Below are 6,396 nucleotides of genomic sequence, written 5' to 3' on the forward strand. Positions count from 1 at the left end.
AAAAACAAACAAACAAACAAACAAACAAAACCAAAAAAATAAAAATAAAAAATTAAAATTGCCTTCTAATATCAATTTTATCTAATTTTCAGATTGCTATAAGGTCTGTTGGAAATAACATAGACTTATATTGTTAACGGTATCTATATCAGCATAACGTTTTGTTTCCTTCCTGATCTGTGTATGTATTATACTGTTTCTATAGTCATTGGTATTAACACCTATTTGACATGTCAGATAGTGCCAAAAGAAGTCACCATATCAGATGCTTACAACATAGCACTCATTTTTCTTCATGCCCTGTGTGCTGAGCTTTGAAAATATTGGTTGATTTTGCCTGAACTCAAGGGCTGTGCACAGGACATTTTGGTGAGTTCATATCTATTCTGTCCATGTAATGATCCTGTTAGTAATGGCTGTTAGCAGGATGTTCTTCCTGGGGCTGGGAAAGAAACACAATAGGTCACTTTTAGCTTGTGACCACCCTTGAGGCTGCTGCTTCCTCCCAACTTGCTCAGTCATAAAGCCAAGACAAACATCAAAAGGACTGAAGTGTTTATTCTCCGGGCTCAAGTGGACCCTTCTCCAAAGTACTTTAGTAAAGAGTATGGGCATGTAATTCTATAATAAGAAATAAGCAAATGTATGGAAAGAAGAATTCAAACCACCAGGGTCATGTCTGCCAAATATTTATTTACTTATGTAACCAATTTATATTTTATTACAATTTCTGAATTTTCTCCTTACTTTAGTTCATTAATGTAATCATGCTTCCTTTTTAATTTCTTTTGTTTGTTTTTTTTTTTAGCATACGTCTTAGTATGCAGCAGAGGAAGGCCTGAAACTTGCTGTACAACCCAGCATGGTCTCCTGTTTTACTTCCAAGGATGATGGTGACTGGCATGTGGCACTATACTGAAGCAGATCAAAATCTTTTTACTCTTTCTTTGCTTACAGATACTCTTCTCTCTTCCCCCTCTCTCACTTCAGCTACCTTGTTCTGAGTCCATAGCACATTTAGGGTGGGGTTTTATGTGAACCTTTAAGTTTTAAGTTCTCATTTTTAGGAACAATCTACTCATTGGCTGCATGGATGAAATGCCATTTTTTCTTCTGAGTCTGTGGGCCCAGTGGTTTGTATCAATAGTGAAAAACGCAACCCCAAAAGGCATCTTCTTAACCCCAGGGGCTCTTCTAGGTGGCCTGGCAGGCTTCCTCTATCAGAAATGAAGAGAGGACACAGTGTCTTGAGTAAACATGGCCTGATGGCCCTTGAGAAGCCAAAATAGCAACCACAGAGTCACAGGAAGTAGCCTGGGCCCACCTACTCTGTTCTAAGCAAAACAAACCTCTCAAGTTCTTTGGTAAGACAGAGTTCCAGTGAATGGAAGTGAACTTGGAGGAAAGCAGTCATCAAAAGTCACATCAGGGACTTAGGCCACTTGACCAGCCTCTGACCGTAAGCACTGGACCCTCCTCGAACCCAAGCTCAAGGAGCCCCAACCCGGTCTGTTAACTGCTGGGCTTCTTTCTTCCAGCTCTCAATGCGTCCTTCCTATGTGCCCAGGCCTGGTTATACTCTGTGGTAAAGTATCTAGCTCCTGCCCGAGGAAAGTATCAACACTGGTGAATGGGCCCAGCTGTAGCTCTACAAGGGAATCCAGAAGGGCTGCTCCAAGAACATAGTACTGAGGGTTCATTTGTTCTACAGATCTTTCTCAAGCTCTGGCAGATTGGAAGCTTTGCCAGGCAGGCTACCAATACTCGGGCTGGGTTCTCTTCTTCTACCTGGGTGGGAACCATTAGCAGACAAAATAAAGCTCTTTTCAGTGCTGACAATCCTCAGTTCTAACAGCCAAGAAATAGTGTGTAGATTGGTAGACCAGAGCTTTAGGACTCCAAAACCTGAAGGTAGGAGGTTATTACTATAGCCTCTAGAAGCAAGAGACATATGGCTCTGGGCACTTAGATTGGAGGCTTATGACTCTAGCTTAAATCACCAGAGGCCCCAGCACTTAACAGCTGTTGTTAATGCTTGACTTCTAGCAGCATTGTGTGGCAACATAAGGTACCAGCAAGCAGCAGCAGGTTGGACCTTCCTTGTATTACAGTACTCATACAGGCCATATAGCAGCATACAGGCCTACCGTGTCAGGGCCCTCAGCCCCGTATAGCAGCTAGTGATACAGTTCTTAGGTCTAGAGTGTGTGAGGCCCTTGACTAGGAAGGCTTAGTAAGTAGTTCACTGAAACCCTCCCAATGACCAGGGTATACACTTGCTTATCTTTAGCTCTTCACAGACCTAGTTTTCTCCATTGTTTCTGTGTATGGAAGATTGGGAATGTTTGGTACAACAACATCTATAAATGTTCGTTATGTAAAGAAGTATCTTGGAAGTCACCTGTGAGCAGCTGTGCCTGCCGTGTCCGGATCACTCAGGCCTCAAGGGTGGGGGAGGAGGAGGAGTCGGAGGAGGAGTCGGAGGAGGAGGCGAGGAGGAGGAGGAGTTGGAGGAGTCGGAGTCGAATCCTCTGCACCGCTGCCCACCCCTGCTGGGTTATTAGCAGAAGATGGTGGATCCCGTGGCAAAGAGTGAAGCACATACTAGACGCATAAGTCCTGTGGAGAGCTGTTTTGGAGCAGCTGGTCAGTCTTGACCATCCCTGGATGGTGCTTATTGGAAAAGGAGTATTGACTAAGCTGTGCAGAAAGAAGCCTAAAGCAAGGCAGTTTTTCTTATTTAACGATACTCTTGTATTGGGCAATATTGTTATCCAGAAGAAAAAAAAATACAACAAACAACATATTATTCTGTTGGAAAGTGTCACCATTGATTCCATCAAAGATGAAGGGGAATTACGGGATGGTTGGCTTATTAAGACACCAACTAAGTCATTTGCAGTTTATGCTGCCACTGCCATGGAGAAGTCAGAGTGGATGAATCACATAAATAAGTGTGTCACTGATTTACTCTCCTAAAGTGGGAAGATGCCTAGCAATGAGCATGCTGCCGTCTGGGTTCCTGACTCTGAGGCCACCGTGTGTATGCACTGTCAGGAAGCAAAATTTCACACCAGTGAATCGGTGGCACCGTTGTCGCGAATGTGGTTTTGTTACTCTGAAAAGAGATTTCTTCTTCCCAGCCAGTCTAAGCCTGTGCGGATTTGTGACTTCTGCTATGACCTGCTTTCCACTGGGGACATGACCACACGTCAGCTGACTAGATCAGACTCTTACAGTCAGTCATTAAAGTCTCCTTTAAATGACGAATCTGATGATGATGATGATGATGATGATGATGATGATGATGATGACGATGGTGTGATGATGACGATGGTGATAGCAGTGACTAAGGGCATGCTGGGAAATATTTAGTTGGGTCTGACTGCCTGAGAATCAGCTTTAGGGGTTGTGGAAAATTCTGGGTTCTCTCAGTTTTGCTCTAGCCATGACTCCCTGAGAAGGTCTTAACCTCTGTGCCTCTCTGTACCCTATAGAAAGCAGCCCCGTGCTTTCTGCTCCCCTCTGTACTCTCTCAGAGACAAACTGTTGCAAATACATCTGATAGGGTCTTGGCTTCCTACTCTCCTAGTTTCTAGATTATTTTCTTGTAAGTTGGAAAGGATGTTTATTTAAGAGGTCTTGTATTACATTTTCCCCCTGATATGGAAAAACTAAAAGCACAGAATGATGGAACAAGAGTATGATGTGACTGATAACTGAGGCTTTCCCCCAAGCATTCTGTGTAATGGTTAAGATACCGGTGACAGAACATGGTTTGGAAATTCTTTATTCTCTTTACTCAATACCAACTGGCAGCACTGCCACTGAAATAAATGTAAGCCCTACCTTCTCACTTCTGTGAATGATTTAAACATACTGGCGCTCTTATCAGTGGAGAATGAGAGTTTGATGGATGTAGGTAAGAATATTCATTTGACAGCTACAAGGAACTAAATTTAGAGGTATCTTCATTCTTATATGAATTCACAGTTTTCATAAAATAGTTGTGATTATATTTTTACCTCTTTTAGGCACCAAATTATAATGGTCACATATATGTTTAAAATTAGCCAGCCGCCACTCTTAGCTTGATTTGAAATTCATCACTAGTATAGAAGGAGCATATTCATTAGCTTCTACTTTCCCAAGATATTTTTACATATACCTTTGTTTGCTTTACATTATTTCTAAAAGGAAAAAAATCTGAGAAAACCCTTATTATTAGTTTTGTTTTTTTTTTTCCATACAGGGTTTCTCTGTGTAGTTTTGCTTGTCCTGGAACTCAATCTGTTGACCAGAGTGGCTTGGAATTCTCAGAAAGCCACCTGCCTTTGCCTCCCCAGGCACCAGTACCACCTGGCAAGAATCAAAAGTTTTAAGAAAATTCTCCCAGTAGAACATGGAGTCTTATAGATCTGGAAGATACTGTCTGCAAGTATCGTCAATACTTTTGTGAAATAACCTTGTTTTACAGCATAGTAACGTATTTTACAGAGTTTATGAAGCCCCAGACAATTTTTATTTTTGTAAAACAATTGTATCTTTAACTTGTGTCTGAAATCATTTTGCAATATATGGAAATAGAGTAGCCGTTGCTTTTCCTAAATTGTGACCACGGGTCAAGATTGCTTTGAGAACTGGTAGTTATTCTCTTTATGCTTGGAGGCAGTCATTAGGCTGTAGGATTGCTCGCTGCATAGCACTGGACGAACTGGGCACATTCTTGCCACGGGCGTGCTGTAGTAACTAGGCTTTCAAATGTGGGAAACCTGGAGGCTGACAGTTCTTTGTGTTTTGTCAGAGTTCTTCACAAACCCAACCCCGCCTTTTCAAAATTTAAAACTTGCATAATTCCGCAGATGTGCTGGGGTTTGATTCAGTAACTTGTGGATGGGAGAGTCATTGGTATTTCACTATGTGGTCACAGTACAAATTCTACTTTTCTGCTCGGTTTTGAAAGTGTATGAGCTATGTGGCTCTCCCTGTAGGAAATGTGAAAAAAAAAAAAAAAAAAAGCACACTAGAACATGGCTCAGGGGGCTTTGCTCCTGCTTTCTGTTTTGGTTGGTTTTACTCTCAGATGGATTTGTGTTTGTTTCAAAGCAACATATGCATGTAGTCAGTACACATGTTTGAAACGGCCATAAAAGCCAGAGACATGCTGATGGAAACTTGGAAGTTCAAGAACCAAGGGGAAATGTCCTGAGATAACATTTGCATTGTCGACCTCTATTGATTGTTTTTACAATAAAAATATTTTACAGTTTTTTTCTTTTTAAAGAAGTGTCTTGATGGAGCCATGCCAAGAACCTGTGGTTATAGAGGATTGGAGTGTCTAAGCTACATGGATGGACCTCTGGGAGGAGAACACGGTGGTAGGAAGATTGCAGGCTACTAGTACTGAGCAGGGATCCCACCAGCAGCTCTGGACAGCTTCCCAATTACAACAGCTCCAAGGATAGTTGCTTATTAAACTGGGGTTGAAGGCCAGTCCTACTTGGTCCCTGGTCACTAGGCTAGTGGGCCTGTCATTGAGGAGGACGCTACCTGAAGCTGGACTTGAGACACAGTTTCTCTTCCACTGCTCCTTTACTCTAAAGACACCCCAGTAAGTTGTGGCATGCATTTTGGGGTTTAGCTGTGGTTCGGTGTCCTCTGTGTCCTTCCTCTCAGGTTGTTTAGATGCTGCTGTACATCAGTCTGGAAGACTAAAGTGGAGCCTGGGACGGGTGGAGTTCTGCAGAGTCCCGGTCAGGCTGGGAGTGAGTGCTGGGGCAAGAGGGTTGGGGGCAGGAGGGGGAGTTGTGGAGAAGGCCTTTTTGGAGGATCTTAATGTTACTCTTTTAGGCGAAGGCCTCCTCAGATGATCTTCAATAAAACAGCTCTGAGAGATCTTAGCTTGCGCATATTCCTTTATTTGGGGTGGGTTTGTATTCATATACTTTACTGGGGGTAAACTGAGGGTTATATAGTTTGGGGGAAGAGGATGAGAATATCCAGAGTGAGCAAAGGGCATTGGCTGAAAGCTAAGGTTCTGAGATGCCTCATTAGCATGGGGAGGCCTTCCAGGAATCTCAGGTGCAGGACTACTGACATTCCTCAGGTGGGGACCAGGACCCCCAGGTAGAGAAGAGGAAGCCCTGATGACAAAGGGGATCAATTTGTACTGAGCTCAGGGCAGTCCAGGTAATGCCAGCCTTCAACCTTAGCAGCAAGGTTTCTTGACAGTAAATCCTTGCAGGATGAAAGTGGTGGGTCTTGGGTCAGGAGTCTGGTCTCTCTGCTTTAACCTTGTAAGGGCCAGGCAAGGGCCTAATGGGACAGCCCATGTAGGCCGGTATCTCTCTCTCTCTCTTTTTTTTTTTTTTTTTTTTTTTTTTTTTTTTTTTTTTT

The 6,396-nt window shown here is 42.9% G+C and overlaps 1 protein-coding gene and 1 pseudogene across 1 annotated transcript in view; both read left to right on the forward strand.

Annotated features, from left to right (window-relative positions):
• Positions 1-2,570: 2,570 nt before the first annotated feature.
• On the forward strand, positions 2,571-3,375 carry LOC110325759 (annotated as a pseudogene).
• Positions 3,376-5,500: 2,125 nt separating this feature from the next.
• LOC110325947 (mannose-binding protein A) overlaps positions 5,501-6,396 on the forward strand; it is a 6,789-nt gene continuing 5,893 nt past the window's right edge. Inside the window, exon 1 of the mRNA XM_021204109.1 lies at positions 5,501-5,611. The gene's annotated coding sequence lies outside the window, so the exon portion shown is untranslated. The remainder of the gene's footprint in view (positions 5,612-6,396) is intronic.

The sequence above is a fragment of the Mus pahari genome, chromosome 8, assembly GCF_900095145.1.
Source record: "Mus pahari chromosome 8, PAHARI_EIJ_v1.1, whole genome shotgun sequence".
Taxonomy (NCBI): domain Eukaryota; kingdom Metazoa; phylum Chordata; class Mammalia; order Rodentia; family Muridae; genus Mus; species Mus pahari.